This window comes from Chanodichthys erythropterus, chromosome 20, assembly GCF_024489055.1.
Source record: "Chanodichthys erythropterus isolate Z2021 chromosome 20, ASM2448905v1, whole genome shotgun sequence".
NCBI classification, from domain to species: Eukaryota; Metazoa; Chordata; class Actinopteri; order Cypriniformes; family Xenocyprididae; genus Chanodichthys; species Chanodichthys erythropterus.
The window spans coordinates 18,880,018-18,898,886 of record NC_090240.1 but is presented as its reverse complement, the minus strand read 5'-3'; the positions used below and the strand labels follow the sequence as shown (position 1 = coordinate 18,898,886).

The 18,869-nt window shown below is 35.8% G+C and overlaps 1 non-coding gene across 1 annotated transcript; it reads right to left on the bottom strand.

The window, feature by feature from the left end:
* Window positions 1–18,763: 18,763 nt before the first annotated feature.
* On the bottom strand, window positions 18,764–18,869 carry LOC137010340 (U6 spliceosomal RNA). Its single transcript, XR_010893360.1, has one exon. It is a non-coding gene; the product is annotated as a U6 spliceosomal RNA (small nuclear RNA).

The following is an 18,869-nucleotide window of genomic DNA, read 5'->3' as shown; positions in this document are numbered from 1 at the left end:
GTTATTTTTGTTTTGTTTTGCGCACAAAAAGTATTCTCAACGCTATCTCACGACCAATTCGTACTTATTCTACGAGGTGGCTATTTCGTATAAATTCATACGACCTCACTCGTGCGAATTCGTACGATTTGTCTAAACCCCAGTGACAGTTAGGTTTAGGGGCGGGGTTCGGGGTAGGTCGTTCGTATGAATTCATACGAATTTGTCAACATTGAATGTGGTAATTTCGTTGCTTTCAAAGGAGGATAAAAGAAAAACCTCTCAGATTTCTTAAAAATATCTTAATTTGTGTTCCGAAGATGAACAAAGATCTTACGGGTGTGGAACAACATGAGGGTGAGTCATAAATGACAGAAATTTCATTTTTGGGTGAACCAACCCTTTAAATTGATCAAAAATAACAGTAAAGACATATAATATTATAAAAGATTTCCATTTCAAATCAGTGCTGAACCCTGAAAAAAATAACCACAAAAATATTAAACAGCACAACTGTTTTCAACATTGATAATAATAAGAAATGTTTCTTCAGCACCAAATAAATATAAAAGAAGATTAATGTGACACTGAAGACTAGAGTAATATGGCTGCTGAAAATTCAGCTTTGCCATCACAAGCATAAATTACATTTTAAAATACACTGTCAGAAAAAAAGGTACAGTGCTTGTCACTGGGGCAGTACCCTAAGGTACAAAAGTGAAAAGCTACATCTTTGTACCTTCTTACCCCTAAATGGTGCATATTAGTAAAGACTACAGAATAACACAAGACGTGTCACTCGTATTGTTTTGAATGGGAGAAAGTGTAACGCGCAATATGGCGGAATAAGTCCCGCCTTCTAAATAAGAGCCAATCGCCGACTGCTAAAGTCATCACGTCACTTCAGCGCTGTTAAAATCACCGGTTTCTATAGAAACAGTCAGACGCGCGCCTCCGAAGAGACGCGCATTTAGGTCTGCGCATGCGCATTAGCTTGATCCAGCCTGAAAAATTGTGTTTTTTTGTCATAATTCGCGCATTTAGAAACTAAATTTATGAGCCGGTTGTTGTTAGATTTCATTGGTGATTTAAAATATGAAATTTAATCGTAAGGTTGGCGAACAAATTTGGAGAATTTGATGTTTCCCCATTCAAAGAGATTGCATGATGCCGAGAGGCGTTTCAAAGATGGCCGCCGAGTGAAATGACTTGTCTTAAAGGGACTTTGATATTAGTACCTTAAAGGTACATATTAATACTTTAAAAGTAAATATTAGTACCTTTCTTCTATTAGTAACTTCTTTCAAAAACATTCTAAACATCTTACCGCAAACAGTATTGTATTAAAAAGAGGACTGTCCAAACGAAACGATTCACTAGGATTAGGTGAATGTGTTTGATTATTCCCTCAGCTCATACATTAAAAACTGCAGTGTTTGGTCTTGCTACACTGCCAATCTTTAAAAAAATAGTTGGTTCTAGAAAAGGTTGTTTGCACATGCAACATGGTTTGATAAATTGTGTTCTAAAACAATTACATTTAGCCATTTTTAAGCTTGTCCAAATATTTCTTGTGAAAACTGTATAACCTCTGTATTACATGCAAGACTAGTTGCTCCTCCCAGACAAAAATTTACAACCTCATTCCATTCACACTCATTAAAACCCATTTTGAAACCAGACTGGCTTAAATGACAGCATATGTGTGCAACATCTGTTTTATCTTAGTGCGCATTGGGAGGATTGTATATGTGCTTTCACATTCTCTGCACGTGGGGAGAATGATTGAGGGACAGATTGATTGTGCCCTGACTGACTCAACAACAGACTGGATGCATGGCATCAGTGTACTAGCGTGTTTGAATGCAGTTCATGCTTAAGACCGTGAAAGTGACCGTGTCAAATATGACATGAGGTTAAGCTATAGACATATGCTGCTAACAGACACTCTCTCTATCACACACACATACACAGCACTCAGGGCATGTGTGTATCATGTGTGTCCCTAAACTGCTCGGCATTTCTGTAAAGGTCAAAGTACAAGATGGGCGAGATAAGACAGAAAGAAGGAAGAAAAAAAAGAATGAATGTTTTTAAGCAGCAGGCTTATGATGAGGAGAATCCCATTATTTTGGTGGTCTAGCTCTTTTCACAGTTTAGCACTAATGTCTTTTGGTAAACAGAAAAATGCATTTCGAATTTTCTATAGTTGCATAACTGTCTTGTTCTTGTTCTCAGCAGTTAACACAGTCATCTATTCAAACTTCATTATATAAAGGCTTAGCCAATATAAAGATTATATAAAAAACAATATAAAAGTATATTTTTTTATAAATATTACATTTAATTCATAATTTATATAATTTTATAAAACGGTTAGTTCCTGTCCTTGATTCTGATTGGTCAATAGCTCTGTTTTATTCACGATAAAACACGGCTATGACCGCTTCACCCAACAGTTCTGTGTATCACTACACAACCACTCTAAGCAACGTAAACTTTATGTTCTCAGTTGATATTGTTCATTGAAGCTTACTGTATTATGTAGAAGAGTATTTGAGAAAGAGATCAGATTTAGCATTTTCCTTCAGGTCAGTCCTATGTTCATAATAAAAATCTGTTTAAATGTCCGATGTATTATCTTGTCCTTTTAACAGTTAAGGGGTTTTCCGTGACTGACAGTCGCTAGTCAAAGCATTTGTCAGTTGCATCTTGTTCCGTGTTCACAACAATTCAATCTTTTCAATGTAAAAGTCTTCGCTACTGACTGACACACTCATAAAGACAGTCTTTGCCGCCTTCTAATGGCGTAATAATGTAACTTCTTTTGCTGTTCACGGTCAGGGACTATTTTTTCCTGCAGAAGGAAGGCTTTTAGTGACGGTTTACTTCATGAAAGTTGCATTGATACATATTTTTGGCTTTAATATTTGTTTTGTGTGGTAACCGTTGTATAAAAGCAATAAGGTACTCGAGGCTAGTGCTGTATCGTGAATATGTCGCAGACATATCTTACATACAAGTCTTTCGTACCTTATTGCTTACATATTTTACATTTATATTGTATATTTTAAATAATATTATAAAATTATAATTAATTATATTAATTACCATAGAAGCCTAATATATGATGAAAACATGTTCACAGTGATGCTGATAACTATATTTAAGGAAAGTTATGCATAAAGCAAGCAGTAGGAGTGAATAGTTCCCATTTCTATGGAGAAAAAGTAGCTTGGACATTTTTGGGTGAACTATTCCTTTAATATTTAATCCAATTTTGCTTCTCATATACATTTATCTTGTTGAATTTTTATTGGCAAAACAAGACAAAATGAGTGTACTCTGTATGCAGTGAATGTGCAACTCTTGTAAACTAGGTAGCGGCAATTGACTGTAAGAGGACCGGAGCTTGACACAAGCATGTTTCATCACTCATTTGTGAAAATGCCTCCATTTCCTTACAGCTAATGACAAGGAGCCACTCACAACCCAGGCAAGACCATACAAAGAGAATATTTAACCATGATAGAAAGGAAAAGAGAAGGATAGAGAGAGAGAGATGAGTCAGAGAGATGAAAACAATAAATTTGAGACAGAGCAGAAAGGACGGCTTGTGTTAAAGTGAATTGGATATGAGCAGAGAGATCCCAAAGGACTTGGCCTGGATTCTCACTCAAGGAAAAAAAGAGAAGCACACCTCACTCTCACAGCTGATTGGTCCAAAGTCACCCCCAATTCAGCGGTTCCACAGGCACCTTTGTCCGAAAAGCTAAACCTCTCAATGATGAGAATAGTTAATGAGAACGTTAATGACACAAAGAATGATAGAAGTGAACGTCTTCTTAACAACTCTCTCGCTTCCACACACAGGCACAGACATGCACGGCAAACCTGTCAGATCTGTAGATTTTGCAGACAGCCTGAAGTGGCATCTTAACCTAGTTTCTCTTCACTGCTGCAGTTTTGTGGCATCAGGTTAAGAATGTATAGAGGATATCACACAAGTATACACAGTACACACACCCTTCATTGTTTCCTGGAGCCTTAGTGGTCAAGTCCTAGTGTGTCCAGTGTGTGGAATGCCATTGTACCATGTTACATAACTCAAGAAAGTCTTCCTGGCATTACAACCAGCGCTGATAACATTCCACTGCCCTTCAAAATGACCTTCATCACACACACAGACCTTTACATTTTTCTGATCTAACTTCCTTTTTGTTTGAACATGGTCTGAATGTGTGTTTGAATTTGAATTTGTGTGAATGTGCTGATGTGTGTATGGGTTTTTATACACTATGCATTGTTACATGTGATTTGTATGTCCACAACTGAGTAATTCTGAAGAAATGCAGTGAAGCACACACACCTAAAAATGACTAATACAGGTACACAACACAAAACTTAAAGCAAAATCAAAACATGATGTTGCTCTCAAAAAGATTTTTTCACTTTCTCACCAAACAGACGTTTCAAGCCACATGCTCTTCATCAGACTCTGGCGTGAAACGTAGCGTGAAAAGTTGGGGTTGGTGAAAAGTCTAATATTTTGTTGGCAGAAACAGTTTACCAACATCATGTTTCAATAATAGAACTGAAATCGCTATATCTGCAGCACTAGGTTGTAAAGTGATATAGTAATATAGTTCCAAGTTTGAGGTTGGTAAGATTTTTTTTATGTTTTAATGAAAGAAATCTCTTATGCTCATGCTCTTATGCTTTATTTGATCAGAAATACATGTAAAAACAGTAATATTATGAAATATTATTACTATTTAAAACGACTGTTTTCTGTTTTAATGTTTTATGATGTCAGTGTCACATGATCCTTGAAACAGCTGTTTAGATATTTTTGTGGAAACTGTGATACATTTTTTTCAGGATTCTTTAATTAATATAGACAGTATTGAGGAAAGTTTCCTTTAATAGTAATGCATTACAATATTGCGTTACTCCCTAAAAGGTTTCTAATTGGATTACTTAGTTACTTTTTATGGAAAGTAATGCATTACATTACTTTTGCATTACTTTTTCTCACCTGAGCTGGGCGTGCTTGTTTTTTTTTTTTTAATATCAGCAAAAAAGTTCTATTTTTGGCAAATGTTTACGACCCTTTCACACCAAGCGTGAAATTGATCGCAATTGGTTGATCACAAATGTGATGTTTATCTAAAGTCATTTTTGCTTATTATTATGGTTGAAATTGATAATCGAAGGTCAGCAGCAAAGAAACTGGTGAATAAAGTGAGATTAAATACATAAAGTATATTTGTTTAATTTAATATATTTAACTATTGCAGGTTTGTGCAATATTCTGAGATTGAATTTCACTGTTTTTATTCATTTTGAGGAATACTGACTGAGTAAAAATACTGACTGAGTAAATGTTCACATTTAGTCTAGAACTACAATATTCGTCATGTTTAAACACAACGCCTCTGCACTTACTCTTGATTTCTCTCAAAATGGCAACAGGAGAGTTGTCAGTCAATACATGGGAAAACAAAGTATCTTGCGTTACTTATTTAAAAAAGTAACTCAGATATTTTGTTGTAAATTTAAAAGTAAAGCGTTACTTTAGTTACTTGAAAAAAGTAATCTGATTACCTACCTCAAGTTACTTGTAATGCCTTACCCCCAACACTAAATATAGATATACATCTTTAGTAACCATGTAAAAGTCTTTACTGCAACTTGTAATAAATTAAATGCATCCTTGCAGTTTAAAAGTATTAATTTCTTTAAAAAAAAAATCCTACTGACCCCAAACTTTTGAATGGTAGTGTATCTTATTGGATGGTATTGTGCGGAATTAACTAAGAAATATTTCTTGAATATTTCGGTGTGTGTGCAAAACATGGTTTACTTACTTCACAAAATCATCTTCTTTTATCACTCTGTCCATCAGACAAAGATGTCAGCTGCTGTGGAGGTCCAGCAGGATGACTCATGTATTTCCTTAAGCATTAGTAAAGATCCGGTGCAGTTGACTCCTTGATCCCATCCGGAGTTCCAGCTTCATGCTGCATGGTACTTCATCAGGACTGGTTTAACAAGGCTTTACAGCAACGGGCCTGAGATGACCATGTGGGTGAGAATCACGGTATTAGATCAAGGAGAAAAGGATTTTTCTTCAAAACAACCATCTCGCTGTATTGATATACTGTATTCAAGGTTCAAATATAATAGAATCCTTCATGTCTGTAAGATTGTAATTATTTTCTTTAACCTTCTATGAAATGCTGCACTTCTCTCTCTTTTATAAATAATGGAACAAATAAGTTTTCAGTATAATAGTAGTTCTGGCAGAGACTTGCAAACACCATTAACAGTTCAGAGCAGTTCACTGGAAAACCAGTATCACAAAAATTGAGTAGATGTTACTTAATTTTATCTCTTTGATATTTACGCTTTAATTTCTACATGCATGAACTGAGTACTAATAAAGAATTTACTTTGTTTTTTCAATTCTTGCCTGAACTAACTTTTTCATGTAGAAATTACATTTGTTTTTTCTGTAGCATTTACTTCCCCACAGAATCATTTTTATCAGTGCAGGCCTAAAATCCCTCTACCATATCCCTGACCATTTAGGACTTATTCTGCAGTGAGAAAACAGAGAAAACAACACCTGGACCCCTTCAAATGTAATTTGAGTGATACCTCACAAGACATATACCTGTATAAAATGTAATCCACTTGCAATCAGATCACCCAAAACAGATACTGTAAAAAATCTCTTTTGGCTCACTATAACCGCTAAAATAAAAGCATTTAGATATGCCGGGAGTGTTGTCAGCCAAGTTTTTTCAGTAGTTTTGGGGGATGGGAAGTGCATTGTACATTTTCCGAGACGGCTTTGAGCTTGTGAGTTGTTTGTTTTCAGTGAGTGACTGAAGTGTGTTAAAGGCTTGAATGGTTATTCATGTGCTAATGAAGATGTGAGTCAAATTTCTCTCTCATCCACACACACACATACACATAATTAGAAGTAAATGTTTGTATGAATGAAAGCTAATTAGTTCATTTCATTCTTTTGTTACAGCTGAAAACGTTTCTCTAATTCAGTGGAGCACTGTGTGTGTATGTGTGTGTGTGTGTGTGTGTGTGTTGGCTGATCAGTATTCAGACTGTGTGTGCACACTAAAATCATCTGTATGCGTGCTGTGTGTTCTTACCTCTTGCTTAAGCGCCCCTCAGCTCATCCTGTGTGCTGATTGGCTGGAACTTGACGTCACAATTGTAGTAGTCTCATCTGACCACGGAAAGATACAGGCCACACATGGAAACAATGGTATCCAGGCAACAATATCCCAGCAACAGCATCCGCCTCTCATGGGACAGAGTAAAGCACTCAACTTTTCTAAAGTGGAGAAGTTTCTACATTGAAGTACATTCAACATGTATTGAAGGGCTAGTTCAGGCAAAAATGAAAATTGTTATTATTTACTCAACCTCATGTCATTACAAAGCCATACATTGTTATTTTATCTGTGGAAAACATAAAAGAGAATTTTTTAAAGGTGCCCTAGAATTAAAAATTGAATTTATCTTGGCATAGTTAAATAACAAGAGTTCAGTACATGGAAATGACATACAGTGAGTCTCAAACACCATTGTTTCCTCCTTCCTATATAAATCTCGTTTGTTTAAAAGACCTCCGAAGAACAGGTGAATCTCAACATAACACAGACTGTTACATAACAGTCGGGATAATTAATATGTATGATCCCAATATTTGTATATGCCAGCCCATGTTCAAGGCGTTACACAAGGGCAGCCAGTATTAACGTCTGGATCTGTGCACAGCTGAATCATCAGACTAGGTAAGCAAGCAAGAACAATAGCGAAAAATGGCAGATGGAGCAATAATAACTGACATGATTCATGATATCATGATATTTTTAGTGATATTTGTGAATTGTCTTTCTAAATGTTTCGTTAGCATGTTGCTAATGTACTGTTAAATGTGGTTAAAGTTACCATCGTTTCTTACTGTATTCACGGAGACAAGACTGTCGTTATTTTCATTTTTAAACACTTGCAGTCTGTATAATTCATAAACAACTTCATTCTTTATAAATCTCTCCAACAGTGTGTAACGTTAGCTTTAGTCACAGAGCACAGGCTCAAACTCATTCAGAATCAAATGTAAACATCCAAATAAATACTATACTTACGCGATTAGACATGCTGCATGACGAACACTTTGTAAATATCCATTTTGAGGGTTATATTAGCTGTGTGAATTTTGTTTATGCTGTTTAAGGCAAGCGCAAGAATTTAAAGGGGCCACATCTTGAATCGGCGCATATTTAATGATGCCCCAAAATAGGCACTTAAAAAAAATGAATAAAAAAAAATCTATGGGGTATTTTGAGCTGAAACTTCACAGACACATTCAGGGGACACCTTAGACTTATAGTACATCTTTTAAAAAGACATTCTACGGCACCTTTAAAGAATAAAATGAGCTGCCAAATATGTCATCAACATTGATTCATAAGTTATATGGACCACTTTTATAGTGCTTTTGTGAAACTTGACAGCCTGTGTTCACTATGAATTCTTTTGGAATGACATGAGGTTGAGTAAATAATGACAATTTAAATTTGTGGCTGAACCATCCCTTTAAGAGCTTGCTGCCATTTTTACCAATAATGGGGTAAAATTAAATTTTTGATGACCATCATTCAGGCCAAAAAGCACATGATTTATAAAAACAGCCCAGTGCAATGTACTTTCTCATTTCTTAGCCCAGGTTTTCAACAACAACTTTATACATCTGTGTGTTTGGGGTCTCTTGGTACTTTTGACAACAAGCAAATCTGAAATAAATTTGATCTGCTGTGAAACACCACCTCTCTGGAATATATTTCAACACAGCAGCACAAACAATTTATACACATTTTTTCACCACAAAAAAATCAGAAAACTAGACTAGAAGCAACTACCTGTGGTAAGAACTTCTTTTATCACTTATTACAGATGTATTGAAGGGTTAGTTTACCCATAAATGAAATTTCTGTCTTTAAGTACTCACCCTCATGTTGTTCCACACCCGTAAGACCTTCGTTCATCTAACCCTAACAGTGTAGTACCACTGCAGTCACATGGACTATTTTAGCGATGTCTTTACTACCTTTCAGGCCTTGAAGGGTGCAAGGACGTTGCTGCCTATGTGTGGTTCAGAAACCCTCGGATTTCATCAAAAATATCTTAATTTGTGTTCTGAAGATGAATGAAGGTCTTACGGTTTTGGAACAACAGTATTTAAAGACAGAAATTTCGTTTTTGATTGAACTAACTCTTTAATCTCTGATGACAGTATCATTTTATTATTTGCCATCTTCAGCGTTTAGTATGCAAATTCAGAAAACACTGCAGAAAATACTAAGAGTAAAAAAACACTAGCTAAGAAAACCACCAACAGTGTATCTAATGAGTGTTCTAGTCGTTCAGCCCTCTTTTCTTTTATTTCTCCCTTGCTCCTCTGTTTTTCTTTTTCCTGCAGCCTTCTGTTATTTCAATCTGCAAAATATCATCTGTAAAAACAAAATAAGCTAGTAAAACAAATAAAAATGATTGTAAGACATTTAAGTTCTAAAATCACATCAAGTACCAGACATTCAGGGCTTAAGGCTGATCCTAAAAACAGAAGAATTACTGCCATGAATCATTGCTGGTAAAGATCCTCACATAACCTGCGTTTGGGGGGTGGGGGGGAGCGGCGATGTGCTTGTTAAGGGGGCTGAAGAGACGGTAAGTCAGCCCGTTCCCTCCGCCCTGAGGGCTGTGAAGCAGGAGGAGACAGGCTGTCCTCACTATCTCTGGGTCTGGCTTATGTAAGACTGACAATCAGCATCTCCTTTATCTGATGCTAGTAGAATGTGGCATATGTGCGAGTATCTCAATTCAATCTGGGAGATTCTGCTCTAATGAATCTTTCCAAAATTAATCTTTGAGCTATTCTTTTACTTAGTTTTACCGTTGAAATTCTTGCATCACTTTTATACACTCTAGTAGTGCCCATGATTTCTGTTGTATTTAGTCCACATTGATGGTCAATGGCCTCTTAGACAGTGTGGAATGAGACCTCTCTCCGCAACCATATTACACAACAGCAAGGTCATTGCCTCTCTTGTCAAAATATTTGTGTGTGTCAACATTGAGGTAGAAAGCATTGGACATGATGAAACATTTCATCTAACATCATAATGATATGTCTATTGTTCATGTGTGTTTGCTTTATTGTTACAGTTCTTATTTGTATATATATTTTGCTATGCGTCTGATTATGTCTCTGATTGTCTTTGCCACAGACAAGTGGTCTTTTGGCTGTCTCAATGAGGGTTTGTTGGGCACCATTATATTCTCTGTAAAACCGCACTGGAGATGTTTGTATTGCGAAAAGCTCTATACAGCATTTTTTAAATGGAATTAATGTTTTCTCTCAAATATTTAAGATGATTTTTTCTGTCTAAATGTAATATGGGTGCCAGCGTGGATAATCTAATGAATCATCCATCATGTTGCATATTTCACTTCATGGTCAAACAACATACAGGCTCCTGAAACAGAAATTATCTTTATACCCAGACAAACAGTCTTATTCCCACATTGATAGAAGTTACAAAACTCCTGCAATGTTTCCTGTTCAGAAAGATCTACACAATCTACTTCCCTTTGCATTTCATTGTGAAATCACCAGTTTGCATAGTGACTCTGTTGTTTATCACACTTGATCATCATTTCTCCATTCTGTACATTCCTTTCTGTCTGTAAGTGTGTAAGTGTGGTGCGAATGTGAACCACGTGCTTCTGGACTTCTACACAACCTTAGTAAAAAAAAAAACTTTAATAGGAAGAGAACAAAATCTGTATGAATTTCTGTATGAACAGTCTCTATATAAAAGATTTCAAAACACTGCTTCATGAAGCTTCAAAGCTTTAAGAAAGTTTTGTTTCGAATCAGTGGTTCAGAGCCCGTATCAAACTGCCAAAGTCATGTGATTTTAGTAAATGAAGCTTTGTTACGTCATAAGTGTTTCGAAACATTTCGAAACTTCAATAGTTCATGTGATTTTGGCAGTTTGATACGAACCACTGATTCGAAACAAAAGCTTCTAAGCTTCATGAAGCAGTGTTTTGAAATCGCCCATCACTAGATATGTTGAAAAGTCGTTATTTTGGGGGGTTTTTTTGGCACACAAAAATATTCTCGTCGCTTCATAATATTGAGGTTGAACCACTGTAGTCAGATGAATTGTTTTAAATATGTCTTTAGTTTCTTTCTGGGGATTTGAAAGAGTTAATTATCTTGCTCTCAATGCAGGCCTCACTGAGCCATCGGATTTTATCAAAAATAATTAATTTGTGTTCTGAAGATGAACGAAGGTCTTACGGGTGTGGAACAACATGAGGGTGAGTAATAAATGACAGAATTTTCATTTTTGGGTGAACTAACCCTTTAATGCCTAGGGGAAAAAAGATAAAAGTTAATTTTACACAAATTTTGTGACTATATTGGGGCATGTTAACACAAAATACTTAAAAGTCTAAAAATATCAAACCATTGCTTTGAACAACAACTATTGTAACTAATCAGTTTAATTGGTAAAGCACAAATAACAAAATACAACCTGACATTTAAAAAATGCCCTTTTCTAACTACACACAGTTTAATATTTTGGTCAGAAGGTGCATTCATTACGTAGTCGACATTTACCTTAATGTACACCAGTGTGGTTTTATTGTGTCCACAATGTTTGTTGTCTCTGATGCTTCAGTGTAGTTTTCTTCACCTCATTCATTAATATTTTAAAGCATAAAAACTAACATTTTAAATAGTTTCATAATGAGTCATTTTTATTTATGTCTACAAAATTGATAAAAAATATATGATCAATTATTTTTGTTAAATCCAAAGAAAAACTAGGCCATCTCTATATTTGTTTAATTTAGTTCTTTTTCTTAGTAATCAACTGTCATATTAAAAAAAGCTGTCACTTCCTTATTAGAAGAGGATTGAGGAAGAACAGTGAGATCATTGTTCTTGTCCTCTCCTGATTTTCTCAATCATCACAGCCATAAAGCTGATGGAATCCTTCCTCATACTTCCTCACACACACACACACACACACACACACACACACACACACACACACACACACACACACACACACACACACACACACACACACACAGTCAGCAGTCAGTATGTCTCCACTCTTGGCTTCTTTTATGCCATTCCAGGCCTTCACTGGCTTTAAAATAGCTCCACTCTACGGACAGGAAGAGGGGTGTGTGTGGACAGGAAGTAGATGAGAAGCGCTGGAGACGGTCGTCTGCACAGCACAGCTCAGGGTCAAGAGTCACACACAACTCTACTCACAATGCACAGCTCCGCAGGAAAAAGACATACAGTGGGGTCTAAATGTTTGAGACCACTAGTGGAAATGTTTTCTTTTCCACTTTTTAAATGTATCACTTTTTGTTCTTTCATACAAGTCAGCAGAATCATTTTTACTAGTGAAAAGTTGTACATCATTTGACCAAAATATTAAACTGTGTGTAGTTAGGAAAGGGCTTTTTTTTTTTAAAAAACAAAAAGATGTTGTAATTTGTGCTTTACCAATTAAACTGATAAGTTACAATAGTTGTTGGTCAAAGCAATGGTCTGATATTTTTACACTTTTAAGTGTTTTGTGTTAACATGCCCCAATATAGTCACAAAATTTGTGTAAAATTAACTTTTATCTTTTCCCCCCCTGGGCATTAAAGGGTTAGTTCATCCAAAAATGAAAATTCTGTCATTAATTAGTCACCCTCGTGTCGTTTTACACCTGTAAAGCCTTTCATCTTCGGAACACAAATTAAGATATTTTTGATGAAATCCGATGGCTCATTGCTAGAAAGTTAATTTAAACTTTCAAACGCTCAGAAAGCTACTAAAGACATATTTAAAACAGTTCATGTGACTAATGTTATGTAGTGCCGAGAATACTTTTTGTGCACCAAAAAAAAAAATAATAATAATAATAACAACTTTTCAAGTGATTTCAATAATCTTCTTTTGTTTCATAATTTCAGCAGTTTGGCAGTTTGACAAGCAGTGTTTTGAAATCACCCATCACTAGACATTGTTGAAAAGTCCTTATTTTTTAGTGCACAGAAAGTATTCTCGTTGCTTTACAATATTAAGTTTGAACCACTTACTTTTAGTACATTTCGGGGCGTTTGAAAGTCTAAATTAACTTGCTTTCAATGCAGGCCTCACTGAGCTATCGGATTTCATCAAAAATACCTTAATTTGTGTTCTGAAGATGAACGAAGGTCTTACGGGTATAGAAAGACATGAGGTTGAGTAATAAATGACAGAATTTTCATTTGTTGGGTGAACTAACCCTAATTTTACATCATAGCAATTTTTTGTTTCCATTTTATTAAATCTTAAAACTTCAATTTTGATTATGGACACAATTTGTATGTAAATGACTTTAGTTGCAGAATGTATCCAATAGTAAGCATAAAACACAAACACAGACCATCACAAATGGAGAGTCACCTCTCTTTCCTGTCTCCTTCACTTACAGATTGTTATTATTTTTAGTGCCTCTTTATTGTTAGATACAGAGAGAGATTGACAAAGCACAATCCTGTGCAATCCTGGTATCTTTTTTGTAGGGAATATGCTGGGAATTATCCCGGAAACCAGCCTCTGACAGCTCAATGTCTTGTTAGCAGATTTATGAGAGCTCTGATGACCCATTATAAGGCTTCTGTGTATGATGAGCCAAAGACCATCATGGGTCATTTAGTGGTGGGGTGAATCTAACAAGAAATGTCCTGAAGGGTCATGACTCACCTCAAAATCAAAAAATATATATTTTGCATTAAGACGATGAAGTCTATTTTAGGACCATTAAACTTTTTGCATTATGACATTTTAATCAAGACAATTAAGCACATTTACCCCTAAAATTCTTATTACTTTAAAGTTTTAAAAAAAAAAATTAATACAGTAATAAAAACCATATAGGCACAATTAATTTTTTATTTAAAAATAAAAATGATAATAAAAAAATTATTTAGTAAAACAAATAATACAATGATGCATAACTAATTTACAATAATTTAAAGTAATGTACACTTGAAAAAATGCTGGGTTAAAATGGACAAACCCAGCGATTGGGTTGTTTTAACCCAGCAGTTGGGTTAAATGTTTGCCCAACCTGCTGGGTAGTTTTATTTAACCCAACTATTGTTTGAAAATGACTATATGGCTGACTTAAAATGAATCTAAAATTAAAATTAAAATGTTCATTTATTAAACATATTAATGAATGTTCATTTTCAAGATATTTTGGGTTCATTTTAATTAAGCAATACTGTAATTTTTAAACAATAGTTGAGTTAAGTAAAATTACCCAGCAGGTTGGGCAAACATTTAACCCAACTGCTGGGTTAAAACAACCCAATCGCTGGGTTTGTCCATTTTCAACCCAACTTGGGTTGTTTTTAACCCAGCATTTTTTAGAGTGTATTTATTCTATTTACTTTTTTGCATTTATTGATTATTTGTATAATGAAAATAATATTTTGGTGAAAAGGTGGTCATCTTAAAAAAAAAAAAATCTTAAAACAGGCATTATTTTGCATACAAAATATAATTTCATATTTTCATATTTTTCTTTTTATGTTGGGGTGAAATTTGTTTTTCTAACCCTGGTAATAATGACCTCACATCAGCAAATAAAGCAACCGGCAGAAACTTGTTTTCTTCTAACCAACAACACATCTGTCTCTGCCCATCATATGTGATTGGTTACCTATATTTCTAAACTCTAATAACCTTCAAAACACTTGCACGTGCTTTCCTGTAAAGTATAGGCATTTGCTCACGTGATAACGTAAAATCCAAACACAGAAACCAAAACAACGTCTGGATGGAGATGACATCTCTGTGAGGTCCAGTGACACACAGCATACACAATACCCAGAAGCACTGAAATCAACACAAACATAAAGAGCGGATTAATGATTAGTAGAGGATCAATGAAGAATTTTGGAAGTGGATAGTATAAGCTAAGATAAGGGGTCTGAGATGGTTAGTTTCAAACAAGTGTAAAAATTCCTGTGTCATGCTGAAATGGATTGCTAGAGAGCAGGAAAGCATTAAAGCAGATACAGACCATGCTGTATAAAGAATAAAACCATCACAGGCTTGCAAAGCAAACATCAGATGGGAGTCGCTGGGCAGCATTTGAGAGCTTTAAAGAGCTTGTGCCAGTCTAAATTGACGTTTGACTGTAGGAGGCCCTCTGAGATGCCCACTCATGTTCATAGGTCAGCTGACCGGGGTGGAACAGAGTGCCTTTTGTTCACTGGTGTCTTTTGTTCACTAGAACCACCTCCGTTTACAGAGGAAACTAATGACAAAAGGCTATGACCAGTGTGTTGGTGATGGGTACACTCTGTACTCTTGGTAGTTTCTGGAGAAAGATTTCCAGAGGCAAACTTTCTTTCTTTTGATCTTTGCTGTATAATTGAATTGGTTTGCCTTACTTAAAAGCGTGCAAAATGATTGCCTTAAAAAAAGTATACATAGGCCTACTTATTTGGCTTGAAAACTCAGAACTCTGAAAAATGGACAAGGAAACTCATTGAAAGAGTTCGGAACCAAGGGATTTTGCTTTATAACAGCCTTAAATATGATAAGCAGTTAAGTCCTGTTTTTACCATCTCGGTCTTTTAGCCAAGGTTAAGCCCTGTTTGTCTACTAAGAACTTTGAGACTGTTATGCATGCTTTTGTAACATCATGATTAGATTATTGTAATTCTTTATATATTGGTGCTCCTCAGACATGCATCACACTGACAACAGCAGTGATGTCTCGCGCATATACTTCAATGAGTGTGAGACATCACTGTTGTTGTCAGAGCGCGATCAGACCTCACTAACCGAGTGCTGAACGCAGTTGGACATAGTGCTGTATTAGAGGTAAAAAATTATATAAATGCTGTTCGATTTCTCGCACAAACCGATCGTTTCGTGTCTTAGGACATCAATGTGTCGTCACGAGCCGCAGGGTTTAATTTGGATTTGTCTATGCAAGTTTTATTTACTCTTATAGTAGAAGTTTCCATTCACTCGCATTATAAGACTGACAGACGGCAACGGCTGGAGTTAAAAATCATCATTTGTGTTCTACTGATGAAACAAAGTCACCTACATCTTGGATGCGCTGGGGGTAAGCAGATAAACATCAAATTTTCATTTTTGGGTGAACTATCCCTTTAAGTATTCTTATCTATTAAACCTTAGTCCATATGTTTTCAATTTCATTGTCTTTTATTCATGTGTCTTTATGTTATTGTTTGTTTACTATGGCTATTGTAAAGCACTTTGGTCAACACCAGTTGTTTTTAAATGTGCTATATAAATAAAATTTGTATTGTATTTTATTACTTCTGAAAAGAACTTAGCACGTAAAGTTAACAGGTGGACAACTCACACCAATGGCTACAATATATTTACTCAAACAGAATTAGCTCAAAAATAATGAAAAATTAAAATAAGATAATAAGATAGTAAGATAATCTTTACAAGTTAAAACAACATTTATAGATTTTGAAGCATAAATAAAGTCATCAGATTTAAAAAGCTAACAGCTATAAACGGACTACAGCACACCATGGTCGCGGATCAACGTCACCACCACCAAGCTTTGACAAACTTTTTTTAAAAACAACTTTATTTATAAACATGCTCGCTTTGCACACATTTATTTATTTAATCATGGTTAATTTTCGTAGTGTGACATAACTTGACAAAGTTATAAATTTGTTTCGATTCAGCTTACTATTTAGTAGTAGTGCTTTTATATAATTGTATGCACAAAATGAGCTCGATTCAAATTCGATGCCTGCTACAGGTCTCAAAATAGTTGGGACAGGGGCATGTTTACCATGGTGTAGCATCTCCTCTTCTTTTCAAAACAGTGTGAAGACGTCTGGGCATCAAGGTTATGACTTTCTGGAGTTTTGGTGTTGGAATTTGGTCCCATTCTTGCCTGAGAGTTCGTGGTTGTCTTTCATTTAATGTTGCTCTAAAACCTTTATATACCTTTCAGCATTCATAGTGCCTTCCAAAACATGCAAGCTGCCCATACCGTATGCTCTTATGCACCCCAATACCATCAGAGATGCTGGCTTTTAAACTGAACGCCGATTACAAACTGGAAGGTCTCCCTCCTCTTTAGCCCGGAGGACTTTAGCGTCCGTAATTTTCAACAAGAATGTCAAATTTGGACTCATCTGACCAGAGATCACTTTTCCACTCTGAAACAGTCCATTTTAAATGAGCCTTGTCTCACAGGACATGACGGCGCTTCTGGACCATGTTCACATATGGCTTCTTTTAGAGCTTTAGTTGGCATCTGCAGATGGCACGGCGGATTGTGTTTACCGACAGTGGCTTCTGGAAGTATTCCTGGGCCCATTTAGTAATGTCATTGACACAATAATGGCGATGAGTGATGCAGTGTCGTCTGAGGGCCCGAAGACCACGGGCATCCAATAAAGGTCTTTGGCCTTGTCCCTTATGCACAGAGATTTCTCCAGTTTCTCTGAATCTTTTGATGATGTTATGCACTGTAGATGATGAGATTTGCAAAGCCTTTGCAATTTGACGTTGAGGAACATTGCTTTTAAAGTAATCCACAATCTTTTTACGCACTAGAAATGCACTTTTCACAGCTCATCTTTACTTCTGAGAGACTCTGCCTCTCTGAGACATCCCTTTTATAGCTAATCATGTTACAGACCTGATATCAATGAACTTAATTTAACTTTTTTGAGACTCGTAGCAGGCATCAAATTTGAAATGAGCTCATTTAGTGGATAAAAGTGTAAAATTTCTCTGTTTAAACATTTGTTATGTTATCTATGTTCTGTTGTGAATAAAATTTTAACTGATTTGAAAGTCTTTTAGTTTTCATTTCATTCAAATTTAAAAAATGTCCCAACTTTTCCGGAATTCGGTTTGTTAATTCATCCTTTGATTTGATTTTTTTCATCATGCTATAAGAAGAAAAAATCTTTGTAATGATTCAGCAAAATGACTTTATCCTTACTTAAAATTACTTTGCTATTTTCTCTCCCTTCTTGTCTGTGGTGTTTCAGGACCCTTTTTTAAAATCTTCCCTGCAGTGTATCTGCGTCATATTCTTTTACCTGCTATCATTTTGTGTATGTGTGTTGAAGGGACAATGTGGGCCGAGAAGAATACAAGGAAATGCTGCTTTCTCTGCACTCTTTGTTCAGGTCAGGAAATCAGCTGTTGCAAGCTCATTGAATACAGTAATAATACAGATACACAGACATATGGACTCACTCTTGATACACTCCCTGAGTGGCTGACAGAGACTCTTGTCTGAGGCGGAAGGAGTATAATAGATTGAAAGAGACAGTAACACAACATATACGCACAGGGGAAACACAGTTGTAGTCTTCCGCATCAAGACGTCTCCTTTGTGTCTTATGAACACACCTAAACACACCCTTCCAGCAGTGGAGTCAGGACGTCTGCCTCTCTGCAGGGTGCTTTATCAGACACATCTGCAAAACGGACATGCCTTCAATCAATCAGCCAGACCAAAAAAGGGGCATAAAAATGTCTTTTATGAAGAAAAATCCGTACATCAATTACAGGTACAGACATCCTGGAGATTGAACTTCCAACCTTTGTGTTTGCAGCCCAAATCACAAACACATCTAGCTGCAGAACATCTGATATCTCCATGGATTTGTGTGTCATCTTGTCCCTGGGCCATACTAATCTTCTCTGTGCAGATTAAATATTGGTACATGTGACACCAAACAAGCAC